Genomic DNA, 24,935 nt, shown 5'->3' on the forward strand with positions numbered 1-24,935 from the left:
CACATTTACACATGAAAATATGTGTCCCCACACATAGGTTGCTTAAAACCCTTCAGTGGCTTCTCATTGCTCTTGAACCCCAAATTGTCACAGGAGCTGCAGGGTGTTCTATATCTGTGTCTTACTCTCCCTTCTTCCCTGTCTTCTAGCCCCCGTGACCTCCTCCCATGAGTTCACTCTTTGCTGCCTTGTCTGTTCTCTTTCCCTTCACTAGAAAGTTCTCTGCCTAAGGTTCATACAGCCTCTTTCCTTCTTACACTGTTTCTACTTATGTCACTTCTTTGTAGGGATTTTCCCACCACTTCTTGTCCTCTCTTACAGCACCATACAGAATTTTTATAGTTCTAATTTCAATACATAATCTTTCTTGTCAAAGTTATTCAATATTTGCATTTTCTGTGAGACTTAAAACTTCATGGAGGCAGATATCGTGATTATTTTAATGACTTAAATTTTTTAGAGCAGCTTTAGTTTTCCAGAAGTTGAGGAGGAGTGTAGAGGTTACCCCATGCCATGCAAGGCCCCATCATCCACAGAGGTGCCTTTGTTACACTGATGAACCTGCATTGATGCATCATTAGCACCTGGTGTTCAAAGCAGGGGCTCAAAAGCACAGTTCTGATGTGGGTTCTAGCATGGTGTTCTCCACACATTTGTCCAGATGACTTGCTCACATATTGCAAATATTCCCTGAACATTGATTTTTTTTTTTATCCTTTTCCATGTCCGGCTTCTTTGAGTTTCCCTCCATTCTGCTTTCTGATGCTGCAGAGCAAACCTGGTGTCTAGGACTTGGTTCTCTCTTCCCTCACTCATGGCTTCTAATCACCTTTTAACCCCTACTTCTTTTCTATTTTCAGTCCCCTTTTAAATGATACATTTTTTATTTAGAAAATACATTTGGGGGCTGGGGCTGTAGCTCAGTGGTAAAGCACCAGCCTTGCACGTGAAAGGCGATGAGTTAAATCATTAGGACAACAAAACAATAAGTAAAAAGATATTGTGTCCATCTGCAACTAAAAAAAAAATAACCAAAAACAACAACAAACACATGTGGGTATCTATTCCTCTATCAAAATCTCAATTGATATTGATCCATCCAGGCAGATATATGTCCAGATACCTCCATATACATGATAATTAGATAGGTAGGTAGGTACACAGGTAGCAGGATGTGGTGTATGTATTCAGTGTAAAAGGTCATTCATTACACTGTTTGAAATAGCTGAAAACTGAAGATCTCCTTGAAGATAATGAAAAGAAAACATGGATGCAGTTGACGCTGAAAATCAAGTGGAACTGGAAGAAAAAAAAAACATGACTTTGATTAACTCCAACACAAACTTGAAGATCTGTCTGCAAAAGTAGTTGCAGTTAAAGAAGAAAATCTGAAGCTAAAATCAGAAAACCAAGTTCTTGGACAATATATAGAAAACCTTATGTCTGCTTCTAGTGTTCTTCAAACAACTAACACAAAAAGCAAAATAAAGTAAGAGATTGGTTTCCCTTCTGTTTCATGGGATTTCTGCTGATCATTTTTTTTCTTTAAAATTTGGATAGATTCCAAAAGTTACAGTACCTTTGTTTGTGGCTTCATTGAATATTTATGAAGGTAAAGGCATATCTAGGCACAATTAACTGGATAGCAAGAAAGTTCCATGAGTTTGTGTATTATGTTAGTTTATGAAAATGGGCAAATATATTGTAGAGACTTTATAATTAGAACTGCATATATTTATGAGAATTGAAGAGGAATGTTTTATCAAATTTGCTTTCACATATAGGTTTAGCACTGTCTTTTATTATATAGGCTTAGTAAAATATATAATAACCACCATGTTGTGGAAAAGTGACCAAAATCATGTACTGAATGCACAGCTTTATGTTCTCTGTCCACCATCTTGTGCCTACCATTTCCCTTCCCCTAAGGGAAAGAATATTTCAAATCTGTAAAAGAAATTTTAATAGTTAATTATTTATGAGAGTAACCTGACTCTAATTGTTGAAACTCAACCAAAATAAGATAATCTCTTAGCTATGGCTTTTCCTGTGTGATATTTAATAATAAGAGAAGATTGCTGGTTTCTCTTTAAGCAATTGAAGATGGACTGAAACTATAAAAATGGTCTCATACTGGGAAGATTTGTTTAAAACTACCTTTTGCACAAAATAACCCACTTGTTACCTAAAAAGATAGGAGTTCTTATCATGTGTGTGTTCAAGATAGAGAATCTTGAGAAAAATAGAAATGGGACAGGAAAGAACTTGGTAAGTACTAGTAAGTAACTCCAAATGCTTTCACTCCAAATTTGTGTTCTTTCTGGAAGAATAGACTTTTGGCAGACAAAAGATAAATATGAAAGTACATTAAGTTAGAATAACTTTATGTAAGCCACCTATTAGGGAGATCAATTGCCATTTGGTCTCAAGGACATTTACCCAGTAGATCAACTCTTGCAGAATTCCTTGAGAGAGGGTATTTTTTTTTAGTAACAGTATCATGAACACATGGTAGAATATACATATACAATAATGGTAATTTTAATTTTAGTATTTTAGCTCTTTATTCTACCAGAATTTTCTGTAAATTCAACCATTTAGTTTGCAGAGGTGTAGTCATTCTTTAACAAATTTTTAAATTTATATTTCAGATTCCTTTTGGTAAGGGAATCCATATTGGAAATAATATTAAGATAAGAGGAAAAGAGATCTACTAACATAGCTTATGGTTATTAGAGTTGAGCTAATTTCAATCATGGAATAATCTTCTGTATTAGTGTAAGATTTTATATGTGCCATTTTCATATTTACTTTATTTAAAAGTAAAAAAAATGAAAATAAAATGTTTTGTTTAGCTTTAAAACAACTGACTTATACTGTGCTTTGAGGTTGGATTACTGTCCCCTTCACAACTATTAGGTTTGGTTGTTTGGACACAAGGAAAGCACTGGTAGCTCATGTTAGCTTCTGTTTTGCAGGAATTTGTTGGCACTAGGATGTCATGTGAGTATATTGGATGAATACACTGAAGAAAAGGTGAAAAAAATGAAGCCCCCCAAGAAGTAAGTTGAGAGACAGGCTGTATCCACCTGCAGGGTGCAATTGGTGCAGCCTTTGCAGATTGAGGGAGACCTGGGTGCCTTGCTTGTACTTGGCCATCCACTTCAGATTCAAAAATTCACATGAGCTGAATCACATGTGCTTTTTCATGTCTATGGTGGACAGTAGACTCTCAGGTTGCCGAGAGGAAGAGCAAAGCTCAGTGTGTGTTTGAGAGTATTTTTTAAAAAGAGGCTTATTCCTAACCTAGTGTTTGTGTGTGTGTGAACACTTATATCCAAATTTATGACTTTATGTGACTTTTAATTTCTTATCAATTGTTTACAATTTTATTTACTTTTATAAAGAAAACATGTTTAAAAAATAATTATAAAGTATGTTTGTTATCCCTGTTTGAAGATGAGAAAGCTAAGCAAACCCATGCTGAGTGGCTCTGCCTGCAGTGGTGTGAACTGTACCTGTGGCAATGCTTAGCCTTGTAAACCTCTGCATCCTCACTACTAACAGTCCTTGAAGTTACCTGCTTTATAGGAAAGTGTTAGTGCTAAATGAGCAGGTATATGATGAATGGTAGCTATTTTATGATGTTATTATTTTCTCATTTATTCTTACTTAAATATTTAAGCCACTATTTGCAGGCCACACATTATTTTTCCCCACATTTTTATTGGTACATTATATTTTTATATAATGATGGAATTTGTTGTTATGTCTTTGCAATACACACAATATAACAATATCATTTGCCTAATATCACTCCCCAGCACTTCCCCCCTACCTCCACACTTCCCACCCCTTGGTCTCTTTCCTTTATAGACCTCACTTTGATGTTCATGAGATCCACTCCCACCCTTGTTTTCTTTTTTCCTTTCTAACTTCTGTGTATCAGAGAAAACACATGACCTTTGACCTTCTGAGTTAAACTTAATTCACTTAAAATGGTGGTCTCTAGTTTCATCCATTTTAATGCAAATGATATTATTTTTTTTCTTTATGGCTATATAAAGAAAAATGTATATTAAAATTATGTATATAGCAAAGCAAGGTGGTGCAAACCTATAGTACCAGCAACTTGGGAGGCTGAGGCAGGAGAATCACACATTCAAACCCAGTCTCAGCAACTTAGCCAGGCTCTAAGCAACTCTGAAAGACCCTGCCTTTATTAAAATATTAAAATAAAGTGTTGGGATTGTGCTCATCATTAAGTGCCACTGAGTTAAATTCCTGGTACAAAAAAAGAAATAATATCCTGCATAAATACCACATTTTTATCCATTTATCCATTGATGGACACCTAAGCTGGTTCCATAGCTTTGTTATTCTGTACTGTGCTGCTATAAATACGGGTATACATGAAGGGCTATAGTAAGATGATTTTAATTCTGCCATTCATACTGAAGAGTTGTATAGCAGGGTCATATGGTAGTTCCATACCTAGTCTTTTGAGAAGTACCTCCATACAGACTTCTGTACTTGCAGTAATTTGCAATTACACCAACGGTGTAAATATGTTTATTTTTCTCTATATTCTCTCTACCATTTATTATTATTTGTTGTCTTGATGACTACCATTCAGATTGGTGTGTGATGAAATCTTGGTGAAAGTTTTTGCTTTTTTTATTAGAACTTTTTTAATTAGAACTTTATGTTTTTCATAGTAGCTGGATTTATCTTGATGAACTTACACATACATGAAATTTAACTTCAGATCATGAACCCTCTTTTATCTCCCATCATCCCACCCCTCCCATTCTCCATCCTCAATGTAGTTATTTGCATTTCCCTAGTTGCTGGTAATGTTGAACATTTTTTCAAATGTTTGTTGGTCATTTTTGTTTCCTCTTTTGAGAAATGTATCTTTGATTCATTTGCTCATTTATTAATTGTGTTATTTGATTTTTTTGGTGTTAAGTTTTTTGAGTTCTTTATATATTTTAGATATTAATCCTCCATCAGAAATCTGCTAGGGTAGTTAGCAGATTTTCTCCCATTTTGGAGGTTCCCCCTTCACTTTCTTAATTTTTTTCACTTGGTGTGCAGAAGCTTTTTAGTTTAATGTCATCCCATTTATTAACTCTATTTTTCCCTGAGCTTTAGAGGTCCTATTGAGAAAGTCATTGTGCCTAAAAACTGGAGTATTTACCCTATGTTTTCTTTTAGGTGTTGCATAATTTCTGGTCTAATTTTTAGGGCTTTGATTGATTCTGAGTTTATTTTTGTTCAGGGAGAGGGATAAGGGTCTTGTTTTATTCTTCTACTTATGGATAACCATTTGTTTAAAAATTCTGTCTTTTCCCAGTGTATGTTTTGTTGCCTCTGTCAAGGATCAGATAGATGTCTGCAGATGTGTGGCTTTATCTCTGTCTTTTATTCTGTACTGTTGGTGAAAACTACTCATTATCAGTAGCATGTGTGGGAATGTGGTAAATAATATCATGGAGATGAAAACAAAGTATCCCCCGACTATCTCTCTTGTGTCATCAGGCCTCTGGCTCCCCCAGATAAACATGAAACCAAAGTAGAAATGTTGTGCCTGCTGAAAATGCAGCCTTACCAGCCAGGGCCTACCCCAGCAGTCTGCACACCAAGCTCATTGCTTCCAGAGAGAGCTGATTGAAGCTGAGTTAGGACCTTGCACATTCTTATGTTCCAGATGTGTTTTCCAAATGTGTGGACAGTCTCAAAGATGTAATTTTATGGTATATTTTATACATTTATGTTTTGAAGCGATCCTTTCTGCTCAGTTTCTAGTGTAACTAATGGTAACAGATGAGCTATCTGCCATTAGAATCTACTTAAAATCCATATGAAAACATTGATAACTGAGAATTTTACATTGTCCATTTTTATCTGAACTGTATTTCCAGTCCATTTTCCCCACTCTAGATTATGTCTTTGGGTGATGTTCTTTTGTCCAGCAGTCTTTGCCTTTGAGTCAAATTGCCAGATCAGTTGCAGTGTTTGTTCACATACACAATTTTATTATTAAAAAGCTCATTCTTTTCAGTGAACCCAAAATTGCTGCTGTTTATCACAAAAAACTGTTTTATTATCTCTCTGGTGACAATCAAGTCTTTGTTGAATTTTTTTAAGAAGAAAATAATTACAAACCACATAACATACAAAAGAATTCATTATCCTCTCATTAGAGCCATTTATATTATTTAAGGTTTTTGGAATGTATATGAAAAAGGCATTATTAGTGCTAAAAAGATTTTTAAAAATTAAAAAAACCCAAACACAGCAAATAATATTCACATTTTTTTCACCTGAATAAGGAAATGGAATTATTATTTTCATGTTATTTTGTAAGCATAATATTTAATTTTTATACTGTTCTGTGTGTGTGTATAGAGTGTGTTATGTGTTTCCCTAAAACCTTGGGGTACAATTTACAACAGACAGGTGCATAGTACCTCGGTGTCAGGTTGTGGGCTGGGGTGCAAAATGGTCCACAGTGATGTGATACCCATAGGTCCTGGATGCATTGTGCTGCCACTCAGCTGTTACCTGTGAGAAAGCTTTTGCCCATAACAGGGGCTGGGCTTCCAGGGTTGCCCACAGAGAAAGAGTTGTGCAGTCATTCACTGCCCACCATCAGCCCTAGTTGTAATCCATAGTATGTATAATGTATGTGTATGTGTGGTGGGGGGCTGATGGGTGGTTTCAGCACTACTAGGATGCTGGAGAGTAGAGCTGGGTCCCTGCACCTGCTGTACATGTCAACTTGTGGATGAAGGGAGAGAGGCAATGCTGCCACTGGGTGGGAGGTTCCATAACCAGCGAGCAACCTGTTGTATGGGCTGGAGTAGTGCTCGAAGACAAGAGGGGATTAGAAGATGGCAGCCTTGCATAGAGGGGTGGTATCCATAGCACCTTCGACGGCAGACTTAATGTTGATCATATAGAGTCTCTGTCATCTAGGAACGCATCCACTGTATGATCCATAACTGGGAATAACATGAGGATGGAGTGTCGTAGAGAGGCTCTCCTTAGTTCTTCATGAGGGTTTTAAGATGTGGGCTGAAGAGTGGTGTGTGGAACAAAGGGATACTTATACTTTATACTCCCCATAGGAGTTGGGGCAGGAGACCCTAAAAGTAGGTGGTCTGGGAGAGACTGGTCCATTTACCACCTGCCTATAATGGATAGAGTTATGGACCTAGGTGCCTGGCAGAAGCTGCTTATTTGAGCCTGGGACAATTATAACTATCTCTGCCATAGAAGAGGGTGTAGTGTCCATGGCAGGGACCTCAGATGGGCAGTTGGCTGCTGCGTCAGGTATGTGGATGCATTAGCTCTGGAGATGGCAGATTTCCTTGCCAGAGTTAGGGGGCTGGCCAATGCTAACAGGTTTACTGGTGGAAGGGATTAAAGCAGAGCTGAGAACGAAAAAAGAGAAGAAGGAAAAATTCACACACTTGAGGGGTGGGGATTCCATTCTGCAGGAGGCAGGCTGAAGGGGAAAGGCCCCAGGATATGAGGTGTGGGGAGGAGAGAAATGGGGGTGCAGCATCTCTTGTCAAGTGAGTAGAGTGTTGATACTTACTAGCAAGTACACCCACATTGGGACTGGGCCTCAAGAGATCCAGAGAGCAGCAGGAGCAGACAGATGAAGACAATCTCCTCATCAATAATTGGTTTGATTTCTCATTGGTCATGCAGTCATGTATATACATACAGCAATAATAATGTCTATTACACCACATCTGATTCAAATGTATGATTGTCAAGATCATTGTACTGTCATGTGTAACTAATTAAAACAAATAAAAAATTTAAAAAAGAAATCAGTCAACCTGGTAATAATAATAATAATAATAATAATAATAATAATAATAATAATTGGTTTGAGGGAAGATAGGCAGACAGGATCAGGGGAAGAAACCTGGTTTGCCCATTGGTAGTGGCAAGAATAGCTGCGATCTGGGAGGCATCAGTGGGTGGAGCCATGGATCTAATGTCCCTGCAGGGGCCATAAGTGGAGAGAAAGTATTCAGAGTGGTGGTGCAGGCCATTGCAGTCTGTCTTACCCACCAAGGCCTCCATGTCATCCTCCATGATACTGCTCTTTTTTGGAGACTGAAACTTTCTGCAGGGTCCTAAGTCTTCCTCCATAGGAACAATAGGACACTTAGGAGGTGTGACAGCTCACCTCAATGCCACTGGCAGTGGTAGCTACAGGGGGGCCTGTTTCTAGTGGGGGGCTTCCAGCTAGCAGCTATGACTGGAAGATATCTCACTATTGGGTTAGTTGAAGACTTTCCCTCCACCCCATCCCCTGATTCCTGGGAGCCTAGAGAACTGGGCAGAAGGTCTTCATCCAACCCTTGCTTTACCCACTTCTCTGGAGGCATGGAGCAGTCTGAGGCTGCCCAGGGAGCCCTGGTGCCTCTGCATCAGGCTGCACCAAAGTCAGCACACCTGCAACAGGGCTGGGGCAGCACGGCTGTCAGAGAAGTTCACTGGAGGCCCCTGGTCCCTCTCTTATATGGTGTTTCCTTCTCCAGTCCCAGAAGTAGGCTGGAAACAGCAATGTCTTCCTGGGTCTCTAGAGGCTTGGAGAGTTCGATTCCCTCATTGCAAGGGACACCATTTCCAAATTGTCCAGTATTTCTATTTGCTGTTTTCTTCCTCTTCCTCCATTCTCCTCCTCCTCCTCCCCCTCCTCCTCCTCTCCCCCTCCCCCTCCTCCCTCCCCCCTCCCCCTCCATTCTCCTCCATTCTCCTCTTCCTCTTCCAAGTGCCTGTGCCACCACAGCCATTTCCACTGCTGCTGCCATCAGTTCCTCTGGCTGCTCTTGGGCCCTCACCTTTTTGCTTTTCCAAGGAAAATGGAGGTATGGACCAGGTGTCCTGAGCTGCCCAGCATGATGGACCTGCTGCAGTGGTGAAGGCAGGACAAAAGATCTAGGCTCAAGAGGAGGCTCCTGAGGTTCTGGAGGGTCAGAATCTTCCCTTGTTACCAGTGGACAGTGCCTGCTTTTCCCTGTGGTCCCCAATAGGAGGGCAGCGGGAGGATCCAGAGAGCAGAGTGCCACCTGCAGGAGAGGGCCTCTGTAGCAGCCAGTTGAGCAATGCACAAAAGGATAGGTTTCATGGTGAAAGTGGTAGATGCTGGGGAGCAGGGTGATCCTGCCTAGGAGCTGGAGGCTGGCAGGTCAGGCCAATGGGCGGGCGATAAACCAAGATGGCCAGTTGGGATGCAACAGCACTTTCAGAGACTGCCTTTTCAGAGCACTTGATGGGGGTTATTCCACAGCCAACTTCCGTTGCGCATTGAATCCAGTTCTTTTGATGTATGGCTGGAACAGGGAACGAAAAGGGCAGGCAGGGATCTGGCGGGGAAGAGCAGTTGGTGAAGAGAAAGTTCCCATAGCAAAGGGCGAGGCCCACTGTCCACTGCTGGGCTGCACTTCTTAGTTACTGGGAACTCTCCACTTTCTCGCAGGCATGTGGCTACTGGAATGTTAGAGAGGTGCTCTTGGTCTCCGCAACCACTGTGCCCACCACATGAAAGTCAAGGGACCAATGTCAATTGTGCCACTAGATGGTAGATCCCTAGACCCATGATGCACATCACAGCATGGACCAGAGTTGCTCTGGGAGGCAGTAGGAGACTGGAAGATGACTGCCTTGTACAGTGGGTGGGTACCCACAGCATCATCTGCAGCAGGCTTGGGAGATGATGGTGACCAGGTGTGGGGGAGAAGGGGCAGTCTGAATGATGGTGCAGGCTTCCACAGCCATATTATTACCCTGCAAGGCCTCCACGTCATCCTCTGAGATCTAGCTCTTCTTCAGATCCAGAACCTTTTTTTTTTTTTTTTTTTTTTTTTTTTTTTTTTTTTTGCAGGGTGCTTGGGTTTTCTTCCATAGAAACAAGATGATGCTGAGGAGGTGGTGGCCCTCTCCTCCATACCACAGCAGCCTTGGTGCCATTGACATGGGCCAATCCCTTTTTGTGGCTCCCTCTAGCAGCTGTGGATGGACAACAGCTCCCTAATCAACCTGATGAAAGATTTTCACCTAGCACTGCTCTCCTACTCCTGGGAGCCTTGAGGGTGGGACAGATTTTCTTTTTTCAGGCATTCCTTTCCCACTTTAATGGCAGCATGGAGCAGCTAGGGGTTGGCTCAGGGAGCACTGCTGCCTCTGTATCAGCCTGAGAAAGTCAATCAACCAGCAACAGGACTGTGCCAGCTGGGGACAGCATGGCCATCCACGGAGTAAGGAGATCATGGGAGAAAACTGGGCCCCCCCTTTTTTCTTGTATAGCATAGCATTTAATTTTTTTGATTTTAAAAATGTTTTATTAGTTCATTAAAGTTATTCACAATAATGAATAATAGTGGGGCTCATTTTGACAAAATCATACATGCATGGAGTATAATTTGCTCCATTTTAGTCCTCAGTGCTTACTCCATCTGTCCCTCTTCCCTCCCTCTGTTCCACTTCCCCTCCGCTATTTGTATTCTACATATTTATTATTTTAAATAGTGCTTTATAGGTATACACAGGTGAAATTCATTATGTTATATTCATATATGAACACGACATAATTCAGTCAATTTCATTTGACAGTTGCTTCTTTTCCTGTCCTTCCCGTCATCCTCTATTTCCCTCCTCTACTCCACTGATCTCCCTCCTATTTTCTTTTTTATTTGTTATTTTTAGATATCCATGTCAGTAGTGCATATTTTGATGTATATTATACATACATGGAGTGCAACCCATACCAATTTGGATACGAGTCTTTTGGTTATACATGATGTGAAGTGGTCATGTATTCCCATATAAGCATAGGCAAATATATCCAATTCATTCTACTGTCTTTCCTATACCTAACCCTTTCCCTTCCCTTTATTTCCCTTTGCTTAATCCAATCAAGTCCTATACTCCCTTTCTTATCCTCTCTTGCCATGGGTCAGCATCCACATGTCAGAAAACATTTGGTCTTTGTGTTTTGGGGAATTGGCTTATTTCACTTAGCATGACATTCTCCATTTCCATCCATTTACTGGCAAATGCCACAATTTCATTGTTTTTAAGGCTGAATAATATTCCATTGTGTATATACACCATATTTTCTTTATCCATTCATCTGACGAAGGGCACCACGTTTGATTCGTTAGCTTATAAACACTGATGTGGCTGTATCACTGTAGTATGCTGATTTCAACTCCTTTGAGTATAACCCAAGTAGTGGGATAACTGGGTCAAATGGTGGTTCCATTTCAAGTTTTCTGAGGAATCACCTTATTGTTTTCCAGAGTGGTTACACCAATTTGCACTTCCACCAGCAATATGTGAGTGAATCTTATTCCCCACATTTTCACCAACATTTAGTGTTGCTTGTATTCTTGATAATTGCCATTCTGACTAGAGGGAGATTAAATCTCAGTTTAGTTTTAATTTCTCTATGAGTTATTGAACATTACTTTATATATCCTTCATATATTTGTTGACCATTTTTATTTCTACATCTGTGAAGAATTTTTGTCTTATTTGTGTACTGAATGATCCAGGACTCCTACACACATTCATATTTGCTTCTCTCTCCTCATTTCTAGCCTTTTTTTTCTTTTCATTTTTCTTTCCCCGCACTGAAAGTGTAATTTTCCCATGTTCTGTATTTTGAGGGTTAGGAATTCTGATTAGCTGATTTTGATTTTGTTTTGTGTATCAACTTTGCCACTACTCTATCTAACTTACCTCCTGTTCTCTTTTTTCTACTTCTGACACCAAAATTTCATTCTCTCTCTCCTCCTTTGGATTCTTCTGTTTTTCTCTTCATTTTCTCATTAGCAACATATCTTAAGTACCACTGTGTCTGCCCTATTCACCCTTTGAAATTGAAAACAGTTTACTTATCTCTCTTCTCTCCTTCTTTTCTCATACTCAATTCTATAGAAGTGCTTCCATAAAATCCAGGAAAGTAAAAATTAATTGGTTTCTATAAATAACATACTTAAACTTGAAATAACACAAGTTTTAATGCACTTGTTTTTAAAGATATTTGTACCTACTTTAACACTGTAGGAAAAATAAATGTATAAGTTAATGACAAGTGGACACATGAACATGCATTTTCCCTTTTTACTTTGGGCTCCAACATGATTTTGCTGGCTCTGGCCTGTCTCTGTAACAGGGGTCCACTTCATGCTTTGAGTATAAACTTTGCTACGTGACCACAGGCAGCTTATTGTAAAACTTTTTCTTTTTCCTTTTCTTCTTATTTTGCCTCTCACACTCCATATCAGCAGGATAAACAGACAAAATTGTTCCTGTCCTGGACTAAATTATGCTGTCCTTCACTGTCCAGAAGAAAGGGAGGAATGGAGGGAGGGAGGAAGAGAGGAAGGGAGGAAGGAAGGACAGGAGGAAGGAACTCTATACCTGAGGTCCAGAGCATTGTGTCACTCAAGGACACCTGATGGACACTAATGAATTATATCTACTGATAATATCTGGATTCCTCACCCTTGTGTTCTTCTTCTAAATGTCCTGTGTTACTCCAGACAGAGAAAATCACAGCCTCTGGGGCAGGAGTCCAAAGTTCCTACTTTGCTAGCAAGTCAAGAAAACCTTTTTTTTTCTTTTTCTCAAAACCTTGTCCTTGTTATTAGATTGGCAATGGAAATAAAGACCAAGCTATTGATATCATCCCAACTCATTTGTATGCATACTGCATATGTTGGTCCCTTTCTGAATCTGTGTCAAGAGTTCTTCTAAAGACCCAGAAATTTTGTGTCTATGTTCTCATTTATCTCTCAGAATTTTTAAATTTCCTCCTTATGGTCTTCTGTAACCCATTGTTCATTCAGTAGCATATTGTTTAGTCTCCAGGTGATGGAGAAATTTTTATTTTTTATTTTGTCATTGATTTCCAATTTCATTCCATTATGATCTGATAAAATGCAGGGTAATATCTCTACTTTTTTAATATGCCACTGGCATATTATATGGTCTATTTTAGAGAAAGATCCATGTGCTGCTGAGAAGAAAGTGTATCCTCTTGATGCAGGTTGAAATATTCTATATATGTCAGTTAAGTCTAAGTTATTGTTGTGTTATTGAGCTCTATAGTTACTTTATTCAACTTTTTTTGGAAGATCTATCCATATTGAATTTTTAAAAACAAACAAAAAACCACAGCATGTTGATTTCTGCCTTTTAACCCCTGCAATGATTGATATTTCTGTAAAGCACAAGAGTTAATAACTAGAATCAACAAACAGGACTTACTCAAACTAAAAAGTTTTTTCTCAGCAAAAGAAACAACAAGAGAGGTAAATAGGGAGCCTACATCCTGGGAACAAATCTTTACTCCTCACACTTCAGATAGAGCCCTAATATCCAGAGTATACAAAAAAGTCAAAAAATTAGACAATAACAAATAACCCAATCAACAAATGGGCCAAGGACCTGAACAGACACTTCTCAGAGGAGGACATACAATCAATCAACAAGTACATGAAAAAATGCTCACCATCTCTAGCAGTCAGAGAAATGCAAATCAAAACCACCCTAAGATACCATCACACTCCAGTAAGATTGGCAGCCATTATGAAGTCAAACAACAACAAGTGCTGTCGAGGATGTGGGGAAAAGGGTACACTTGTACATTGTTGGTGGGACTACAAATTGGTGCAGCCAATTTGGAAAGTGGTATGGAGATTTCTTGGAAAGCTGGGAATGGAAACACCATTTGACCCAGCTATTCCCCTTCTCAGTCTATTCCCTAAAGACCTAAAAAGAGCATGCTACAGGGACACTGCTACATCGATGTTCATAGCAGCACAATTCACAATAGCAAGACTGGAAGCAACCTAGATGCCCTTCAATAGACGAATGGATAAAAAAAAATGTCGCATTTATACACAATGGAGTATTACTCTGCATTAAAAAATGACAAAATCATAGAATTTGGAGGGAAATGGATGGCATTAGAGGAGATTATGCTAAATGAAGCTAGCCAATCCCTAAAAAACAAATGCCAAATGTCTTCTTTGATATAAGGAGAGTAACTAAGAACAGAGTAGGGACGAAGAGCATGAGAAGAAGATTAACATTAAACAGGCATGAGAGGTGGGAGGGAAAGGGAAAGAGAAGGGAAATTGCATGCAAATGGGAGGAGACCCTCAGGGTTATACAAAATTACATAAAAGAGGAAGTGAGGGGAAAGGGAAAAATAATACAAGGGGGAGAAATGAATTACAGTAGAGGGGGTAGAGAGAGAAGAGGGGTGGGGAGGGGGATAGTAGAGGATAGGAAAGGCAGCAGAAGACAACAGACACGAGTATGGCAATATGTAAATCAATGAAAGTGTAACTGATGTGATTCTGCAATCTGTATATGGGGTAAAAATGGGAGTTCATAACCCACTTGAATCAAAGTGTGAAATATGATATATCAAGAACTATGTAATGTTTTGAACAACCAACAATAAAAAAAATTAAAAAAAGACAACCAAAAAAAAAAAGGTTTCATAAAATTTTATGTCAGGAAGAAAAGGGTAACTCAACATGGAACATTCCAGACATGAGATCTTCTCTGCAGGCTGTTAACAAATATCAGGGAAAAGCCAAGCAAACCCCCTCCTCCACCAGCTTCCTTTCTCTGCCAGCAATGCTGCATATAGGAGCTTTTCCTTCCAGTGAGCTCCCTGCAATTCCTTCCCCAGCTGCAAAGGATGGCACCCTTTCTGAGGGAAATGACTACTCTGTCCTTGAAACTGCCAAGGTGGGTTCATATTCCCCCTGCTAGCAGCCAGGGCACAGCACAGGACGCTCAGAGTTCACTGTTTAGTGGTTCCCGGCTGCCCCTGTTGGATCTGAATGGTTGGACATTGATACACAGGTATTTAACACCACAATTTTGTAAGTGCAAAGGGAAATGCATCAAAGCAAGTATCCTGTGTTTTAGTGATGGTAAATGGAACTAACAGGAACCAACCTACCATGTCAAGTCATAAAGGTCACTGAGTTTCCTTACATCTGCAATGAACAAATGGACTTTAAATATTTAAAAAAAGATGCTATTTACAAAATTACTAAGAAATGGAACAGCTATAACTATAGCAAAATATGTACAAAAGTATATCCACAGAAAGCTGTGAAGTACTGTGGGAAAGAAATAAAATCTAAATAAATGAAGAGATTACCTTTTTCATAATTTACAAATTGAATATTTTTAAGATGCCAATTCATCTCAACTTGGTCAATACAAGATTCCAAATCAGACTTTCATTAACCTCTTTTATAGATTTTCACCAACTATTCATAACAATACCGAATAACATATTTAAAGAAATAATACCTTCTCATTCCAGTACTTATTATAAAGCCCCAGGAATTCAGAGAGTGAGCATGAGGAAATGATAGTGCATCAATAAATAGAAAAGAATACAGACTTCACACATAGACTCGTGCAAAAAATGTCAAAGGAGCAATGGCCAAGAGTACTCATTTCTTTTATTGATTTTTTAAAAAAATTAATGAAAGTGGAATGCATTATAATTCTTTTTTAAAAATTTGAATATTTATATATTTTAATTTTTATTGATTTTTGAAAGAATAAATGACAGCAGAATGCATTACAATTCTTATTAAACATACACAGCACAGTTTTTCATATCTCTGGTTGTATATAAAGTATGTTGACATCAATTGTGTCTTCATACATGCACTTTGGATAATGATGTCTATCACATTCCACCATCCTTACTAATCCCCCACCCCTCCCTTTTCCTCCCACCTATCTGCCCTGTCTAGAATTCATCTATTCTTCCCATGCTCCCCCTCCCTACCCCACTATGAGTCATCCTCCTTATATCAGAGAAAACATTCATCATTTGTTTTGGGGGGATTGGCTAACTTCACTTAGCATCATCTTCTCCAGTGTCATCCATTTACCTGCAAATGCCATGATTTTATTTCCTTTTATTGCTGAGTAATATTCCATTGGGTATATATGCCACATTTTTTTATCCATTCATCCACTGAAGGGCATCTAGGTTGGCTTCATAGTTTAGCTATTGTGAATTGTGCTGCTATAAACATTGATGTGGCTGTGTCCCTGTAGTATGCTGTTTTTAAGTCTTTTGGGTATAGGCCAAGGAGAGGGATAGCTGGGTCAAATGGTGGTTCCATTACCAGATTTCCAAAAAATCATACTGCTTTCCATATTGGCATCACCAATTTGCAGTCCCACCAGCAATGTATTGATTGGGTTATTTGTTTTTTTGGTGTTTAGCTTTTTGAGTTCTTTATATACTCTAGAGATTAGTGCTCTATCTGATGTTTGAGGGGTAAAAATTTGTTCCAAGGATGTAGGCTCTCTGTTCACCTCATAGATTGTTTCTTTTACTGAGAAGAAACTTTTTAGTAGCTACAACAATGAAGAGAAGGAGAGAGAAAACTCAAATATCTAGCACACATGATGAAAAAGATAATTTCACAGCAGATACTACAGAAATACTGACGATAATTAGAATTTGTTTTGAAAACTTATACGCCAATAAAATAGAAGACATTAAAGGCATTGACAAATTTCTTAACTCATGCGATTTGCCCAGATTGAATCAGGAAGATATACACAATTTAAACAGACCAAGTGATACACAATTTAAACAGACCAAGTGATGAAATAGAAGACGCCATCAGAAGCTTACCAACCAAGAAAAATCCAGGAGTGGATAGATACAGAGCCAAGTTCTACAAGACCTTTAAAGAAGAACTAATACCAATACTCTACAATTTATTTTAGGAAATAGAAAAAGAGTAGCACTTCCAAACTCATTCTATAAGGCCAATATTACCCTGATCCCAAAACCAGGCAAAGATACATCAAAGAAAAAAAAAACTTCAGACCAATATCTTTAATGAACATAGATGCAAAAATTCTCAGTAAAATTCTGGCAAATTATTGAATACAAAAACATACCAAAAAGATTGTGCACCATGATCAAGTGGGATTCATCCTAGGGATGCAAGGTTGGTTGAACATAAAGAAATCAATAAATGTAATTCATCACATCAATATACTCAAAGATAAGAATCATATGATCATCTCAATAGATGCAGAAACACAGCACCCTTTATGTTCAAAACACTAGAAAAACTAGGGATAACAGGAACATTTCTCATCATCATAAAGGCTATATATGCTGAGCCTCAGGCCAACGTCATTCTAAACAAAGAATAATTAAAGGCATTCCCTCTAAAAACTGGAACAAAAGAGAGAAGCCCTCTTTCACCACTTCTATTCAACATAGTTCTTGAAACATGGGCCAGAGCAACTAGATAGATGAAAGAAAGTAAAGGGATATGTATAGGAAAAGAAGAACTTAAATTAGCACTATTTGCTGATGATACGATTCTATACCTAGAAGACCCAAAAACTCCACCAGAAAACTTCTAGGACTAGTAAATTAATTCAGCAAAATAGCAGGATATAAAATCAATGCCAATAAATCAAAGGCATTTCTGTATATCACTGACAAATCCTCTGAGAAGAAAATGAGGAAAACCTCAATAACCTCAAAAAAAAAAAAGATACTTGGGAATCAACTTAATAAAAGAGGTGAAAGATCTATACAATGAAAAATGCAGAACCCTAAGGAGAGAAATCAAAGACTTTAGAAGATGGAAAGATCTACCTTGCTGTTGGATAGGCAGAATTAATATTATCAAAATGACCATACTACCAAAAGCACTATACAGATTTAATGCAATTCGGATCAAAATCAAAATTGCATTCTTCATAGAAATAGAAAAAGCAATCATGAGATTCATCTGGAAAAATAAGAGACCCAGAATACCTAAGGCAACCCTAAGCAGGTGGCATCACTATACCAGAACTATACTACAGAACAATAGTAACCAAAACAGTATGGTATTGGCACCAAAACAGACTGGTAGAACAATGGTACAGGACAGAGGACACAGAGACTAACCCACAAAACTACAATTATCTATATTAGACAAAGGTGCCAAAAACATGCACTGGTGAAAAGATAGCCTCTTCCATAAATGGTAATGAGAAATCTGGGAATCCATATGCAATAAAATTAAATCAAATCCCTATCTCTCACCATGCACAAAACTCAACTCAAAATGGATCAAGGATTTAGGAATACAACCAGAGACCCTGCATCTAACAGAAGAAAAATTAGGCCCTAATCTCCATCATGTGGGACTAGGCCCTAACTTCCTTAGTGAGACTTCTGTGGTACAAGAATTAAAATCAAGAATCAATGAATAGGATGGACACAAGTTAGGGTATATAAAGAACACAAAAAGATAAGCACCAAAAAAATAAATAACCCAATCAATAAATGGGCCAAGGTCCTGAACAGACACTTCTCAGAAGATGATATACAATCAGTCAACAAATATATTAAAAAATGTTCATCATCGCTGGCAATTAAAGAAATACTCTTAAGATTTCATCTCACTCCAGTCAGAATGGCAGCTATTATGCACAAAAACACCAATAAGTGTTGGTGAGGATGTGGGGAAAAAGGTACACTCATACATTGCTGGTAGGACTGCAAATTGGTGCAGCCAATATGGAAAGCAGTATGGAGATTTCTTGGAAAATTGGGACTGGAACTACTATTTGACCCAGCTTTCCCTCTCCTCAGTCTATACCCAAAGGACTTAAAAACAGCCTACTACAAGACTCAGCCACATCAATGTTTATAGCAGCACAATTCACAATAGCTAAACTGTGGAGCCAACCTAGATGCCCTTAAGTGGCTGAATGGATTAAAAAATGTGGCATATATACACAATGGAATATTACTCAACAATAAAACAGAACAAAATCATGGCATTTGCAGGTAAATGGATGGAGTTAGAGAAGATAATGCTAAGTGAAGTTAGTCAATCCCCTCAAACCAAATGCCGAATATTTTCTCTGATATAAGGAGACTGATTCATAGTGGGATAGGGAGAGGGAGCATGGAAAGAATAGATGAACTCTAGAAAGGGCAGAGCAGTTGAAAGGGAAGGGAGGGGACATGGTGTTATAAATGATGGTGGAATGATATGATCATTATTATCCAAAGTACAGGTATGAAGACATGAATTGGTGTGAATATACTTGTATATACTTAGAGATGTGAAAAATTGTGCTTTATATGTTTAATAAGAATTGTAATGCATTCTGTTGTCATACATAAATAAAAAATAAATCCAATAAAATATGATAAAATAAATATTGTCAAAGTGATCTGCTTTCTATGCAGATTCTTTAAGAGCTTAAGAAGTTATTTTTGTTTATGATCTTTAGAAAAAAGTGGGCCAAATAATTTTGCTTTCATCAAAAGTGTCTATTTGACAATGTAAGATGAAAAAACTGCTGAAGTTTGAAGAAATATGTGCTTGGAAATTTCTTTTTAATTATTGAAATTCAGATGAACTTTCCACTATTCTACTTTTAAATTGTTTCCAACTGTTACTATACGTGACAGTAGAACCACCTCATCTACAAAATAAAACAATATTCACACAGTCAGTTATCTTTAAACACGGATAAAGTATTGCTGGATTTAGAAGGTTATCTGAGCTACTGATAGAGATTTCTAAATATTCACAATTGGGACATGACAATTGCAGTCATAACAGCATTTTAAATATACATTTTAATGATTCTTAAAAGGATACATAGGTTTTAAATGAAATAGTAAACCTTCATGGTTAACTTTAAATTAATCTCTCTTGAAAGGGAGAACTCAACAAAAAATAATACAGGGTAAAGAATCTCCAGGCTGACACACAACTTGTTTAGATACGAAAATTTTGTCACAATAATATCCTGCTATACTCTCAGAAATGGCAAAAGGAGATTCTCTAAATAATAATCAATAATTAGTTGAAAGAAAATTAGGATCATATAGCAAGAACACCCTATATGTTGTCTAACAATATGACAAATTCAGTAGCAACCATAAAGAACCAGTATAACTTCTGGTGCCAAGGAACCAGATGGTACTGCTGGAAAGAATTATAGATATGGGCTTCTAACATATTTTTTTTCCAAGGGAGGACAAAGTGGAAGAAGAGTGGAAGGTTCAGTGTGATGGGGATAAGTCAATCACCACCAACCCAGTACATCCTTCTTATGACACTCTAATAACAAATTCTAAATATCATGCCAGCAAATGTTTAAAACGTTTAAATAGTCCTAACATTAATTGGCAATGATACAATAATATGTAGTGAATAGTAAAATATAATCACAGTTTTTCATCATAAGCCTTGCAATAGTACATTGATAATTGATTCAACTGCATATGATCTACCTGCAATAAAATGCAATAAAGCATTTTTGTATAACTGTTGTGGAAGGGAAAAAATAAAGATATATTTTTTTTCTGATTTTCCCTTTTGCTTTATATTCAGTGACAGCATCTGTTAAAAGTGTGTATTTCCCAAAAGGAAAACTATAAGCAGATAATGGTTGCACATGATGGCTTGCTTCATAACTAAATATTTGACTTGCATACTTTACAAAGAATACTTTGTTCATGTTTTTGTTCAGAAAAAAAAAAAATATTTTCCATTTTGTGCCAACTAAGGAATGTTAAAGGAACAGCAAAATGTCAAGACATGTTCAAAGTCAAATCATATGGTAAAGATAGTGTACATTGTTAATTTGTACAATTATGAAAAATTTAGTATTTGCTTTAGTCATGCTTTAAAAAGGTAAGGCAGCTACAACTTAGCAGTAACTGGCAAAGCTTATGCTGAGGAAATTTGTTTTTTCTTTCATTACCATCTTCCTTTGGCCTTCTATCACTGATGAATAAATACAGCTGTTCTGCATTATTCTAGCTTTAGGAGTTCAGGTACTAGAATAAGAAAATTAAGAATATAAAGATATTAGAGAAAATTCAGATTGTTAATTTTTTAAATCTTAAGACTATATAAGAATATGTAATTTTACAATATAAATGTGTACAGATGCACTTAATAATATAGCAATTACACTGACAGATAGCCTTTGGATTTTGTGTCAAAGATCAATCAGTGACAGGCCAATTAGATTTCATTAATAAATACACTTGATATGACAAAAAGTTTTCTGCTGAATTAGTTTTTTTTTTTTTTTTTTGCTCTTAAGAGCAAAGATTGGATTATTAGGCTCCTAGAAGACTTAGTGAAATCACAGGTACACACTAATTTAATCAATGTTATCTGAAACCTTTCTAATACATTCTCTAGCTTGGTATAGAAGGACAGGGAACACACTGTTAACATGAGTTGCAGATGCTGTACTTGAGTCCCTATTGTGGGCAATGACAGCCACAATGATAAAAAAAAATAATCTAAGAAGATGGGTTTTACCCAAACCACAACTAAGTCACTTTTCCTTATTTAACAAAAATTGTGTATGTGTTCAAATAGCTTATAAAATATAAAATGTACATCAGTGTTTGAACTTCTTAGGACACATTCCTCCACAATAATTTTGCTCTAAATAGCTGTTCAACCTTCATATTTCTGTTCTAAATAACAAACTAACAATACTTTTATCACCTTATAGGAACACAAGTAATTCCCAGAAATACTGTACAGGTCCATAGGTTCTATCCATAAAGATACATAAAAATACACTAAAATATATTTTCAAATAAAAATCAGATAAAAGAGAACTGAGTACAGGATTTAAAATAATGTTAATAGAGAAGAATAATTTATGATAACAAGATACCCTATTAATAAATTTAAGAGTAGCAAAACATCAATAAATATATTGGGGAACAATTTTAAACTAAAAGAGCTCTTACTATGTAAAACCCAAATATTCTTCATGTAAAGAAAAATGCTGGGGCTGGGGATGTGGCTCAAGCAGTAGCGCGCTTGCCTGGCATGCATGCGGCCCGGGTTCGATCCTCAGCACCACATACCAACAAAGATGTGTCCGCCGAGAACTAAAAAATAAATATTAAAAATTATCTTTCTCTCACTCTCTCTTTAAAAAAAAAAAGAAAAATGCTTACCTCTCAAGCACTTTTATCATCAAAAGGAAAACTGCAGATATCAGTAGTATTCAACCAAAGAATGAAGTCATTCTGAATTTCAAGATAATTCACATTTTTATCTCATTATTACTTTTCTAACAAAATATCCAGTTGATGGCTTTCAGGTTCACTTTGGTCAAATTCTCATACTATTATTTCATTATTTTCCTATCATCTGACAGAAATAGGAAGCTAAATACAATTTATCCAAATAAAAATATCACTGAAATTTAACATAGGCCATGACACACATGAATCACCACATGAAAGTGGTTGAAGTAAAAAACTGAATGTTCAATTGTAAAAAGATCACATTGTTATTAACTCATCTTTTGGCTATTACAATTTGAAATGTCAATAGCTATGATATGATTAAATGCAATATTATTTAACACAACTTACATTACCTACATTCAAACATCTTGTGACATAGGTATGTCACATAGATATAGGTATGTCCTATGTGTCAGGGCCTTCCTTATCCTTACTACAATTTTATGAGATACTATAATTGTTCCTATTTTTTATAAATTGCAAAAGTAAGGCTTACAGAGAAAATACTTTTTCCAAAGTCACAATGTCAAATCTAGATTAGACAACCCCCCAAAATGGAATAGGTGTTAATTTATCCAACTTATGCATAAGGAAAAGAAGGCTCAGAGAATTTGAGTCTTAACCAAAAGTGCACTTAACCAAAAGTGCATAGTATGATCTGGAACCCAGGCACACCGCAATTCATCCTTCCCTTTCTCCCCTGTCCTTCCTCCTTTCCAGGCACCCATCTCCCCCTTGGGCCAGGGGGGTACCAACCGCCCACCCTGAGTTCCTTTAGCGAAGATCCTTACTACTTACCTCCTATAAGCGGCGCTTTGTGGAAACGCCCCAACTCTAGCGTGCTGCAGTGTCTACAGCACCGCGTGCTCCACTTACTTCAGCTATTCTGCGCCTGTCTCCTCGTTCCCCATGCGCCACAGCTAGTCGTCCAGTTCCGACTCTTTGCACAGTCTGGAGAACCTAGACCCGAGCCAGGTAGCCGCCATTAGCAAGACCTCAAGTCCATTGGCACTCAGGAGAAGGCGCAGCTCTAGGACCTCAAGGACCACTTTGCCAGCTTCCTGGAGCACGTGCAAGAGCTGGAGCAGCAGAACAAAGTGCTGAAAGCGGAGCTGCTGCCACTTCCTAAGCACTCCAAGCCGTCCCGCTTCTGGGCGCTGTAGGAGCAGGAGATTCGCGACTTGCGCCTGGCGGTGGAAGATGCTACCACGGAGAAGCAGGCGCTCCAAGGGAGAACGCGAAGGGCTGGAGAAGAAGGCGCAACGCCTGCAAGCGCGCTATGAAGAGGAGGTGCTGAGCTGCTCCGACGCTGAGGGGCGGCTGATGGGGACGCGCAAAGGCGCAGATGAAGTGGCGCTGGCCGGCGCTGAGCTCGAAGAGCATATCATCAGCCTGATGGACGAAATCGCTTTTCTGAAAAAAAAGTGCAAGAAGAGATCTCAGAGCTGCAGATGCATGTCCATTATGCACAGATCTCGCTGGAGATAGACGTGTCCTCCAAGCCCAACCTCTCTGCTGCAGTCAAGGATATCCGCGCTCAATATGAGAAGCTGGTCTCCAAGAATATGCAAAATGCCCAAGAGTGCAAGAGCCACTTCACGGTGCTGCCTGAGAGCACAGCCAAGAACACCCACACGGTGCGCGCCACTAAGAGGCGACAAGAGGTGACAAGAGCGGTTGCTTGCTCAGGGCCCAGACCCTGGAGATTGAAGCCCTATAGAAGCAGCTTGCAGGAGCTAAAGGACCTGCAGAACGCTGACAAATTTGGAAATGAACTGGGAACTACAAAGAGCGAAATGGCACTTTACCTAAAAGAATACCCAGACTTCTCCACGTGAAGATGGCTTTGGATATGGAGATTGTAGTTTAGAGTAAACTCTTGGAAGGCGGAGATCCGGCTCAGTTTCACCAGTGTGGGCAGCTTAACAAGCAGCTGCTCCCAAAGCTCCCAGCTCTTTGGCTGATCTGCCTATGGAAATGGAAATCTGCAGACCGTCTCCTACTTGATGTCCCCCCCCTCTCTGATCCTCTTAACTACACCAACCAAGTCCAGGAAGGACAGATAGAGGTGGAGGAGACCATCGAGGCTGCCAAAGCCTAGGAGGCCAAGGACAAGCCGCTCTCTGAAGGGGAAGCTGAAGAGGAGGAGAAGAGAAGGAGAAGGAGAGGAAGAGGAAAGAGCCAAAGAGGAAGAAGCTGCCAAGGAAGAATTGAAGAAGCAAAAGAGAAAGAAGAAGGAGGAGGTGAAGGTGAAGAAGAAGAAGAAACCAAAGGAGCCCAAGAGAATGAGAAGAAAGATGAAAGTACTGGGGAGGAACAAGCAACTAAGAAGTAAGATCCATCGAGCACAGTTTCCTTAAGTATTCCAGGAAAAATTCTCCCCAAATCAAGTCAACCTCATCACAAACAAACCAGTGGAGTTCCAGACCTTGTATAATTAAGAAGTCAATATATGTATAATTCTGAGAAGACTTCAATTGGACATTCAATGTTGTGCTATGAATTTTCTCCATATGCAGAGTATCCTTTGGCTTGCAGAGTGGCTTTCTGGCTTGCTGCCAGCCTGTGCATGGTCTAACTTATGAGTTCAGGATTTAAGGCAAATGTGAGTCATTCAGAGGTTTACAATAAAAACACAACATGAATAAATGAATTCACTAATGTTAATGTTAGACTTCATGGAAAAATAGTCCTTTGAACCTTTGTGGTTAGAAATTAAAGACGTTGAGTTATGTGCAATAAGTAGTAAATAAAGTTACATTGAATGACACTTTCTTGTTGTGGTTGT

At 38.3% G+C, this 24,935-nt stretch overlaps 2 pseudogenes across 2 annotated transcripts; both read left to right on the plus strand.

The window, feature by feature from the left end:
• The first annotated feature begins 1,266 nt into the window (after positions 1–1,266).
• On the plus strand, positions 1,267–1,493 carry LOC308633094 (short coiled-coil protein-like; annotated as a pseudogene). The gene has a single exon. The product of its transcript is annotated as a short coiled-coil protein-like (transcript).
• Positions 1,494–7,301: 5,808 nt separating this feature from the next.
• Positions 7,302–24,482, plus strand: LOC308633221 (neurofilament light polypeptide-like; annotated as a pseudogene). Its single transcript has 2 exons — positions 7,302–7,341; positions 22,868–24,482. The product of its transcript is annotated as a neurofilament light polypeptide-like (transcript).
• Positions 24,483–24,935: the final 453 nt, after the last annotated feature.

This window comes from Spermophilus citellus (genome assembly GCF_964194105.1).
Source record: "Spermophilus citellus genome assembly, chromosome: 14".
NCBI lineage: Eukaryota > Metazoa > Chordata > Mammalia > Rodentia > Sciuridae > Spermophilus > Spermophilus citellus.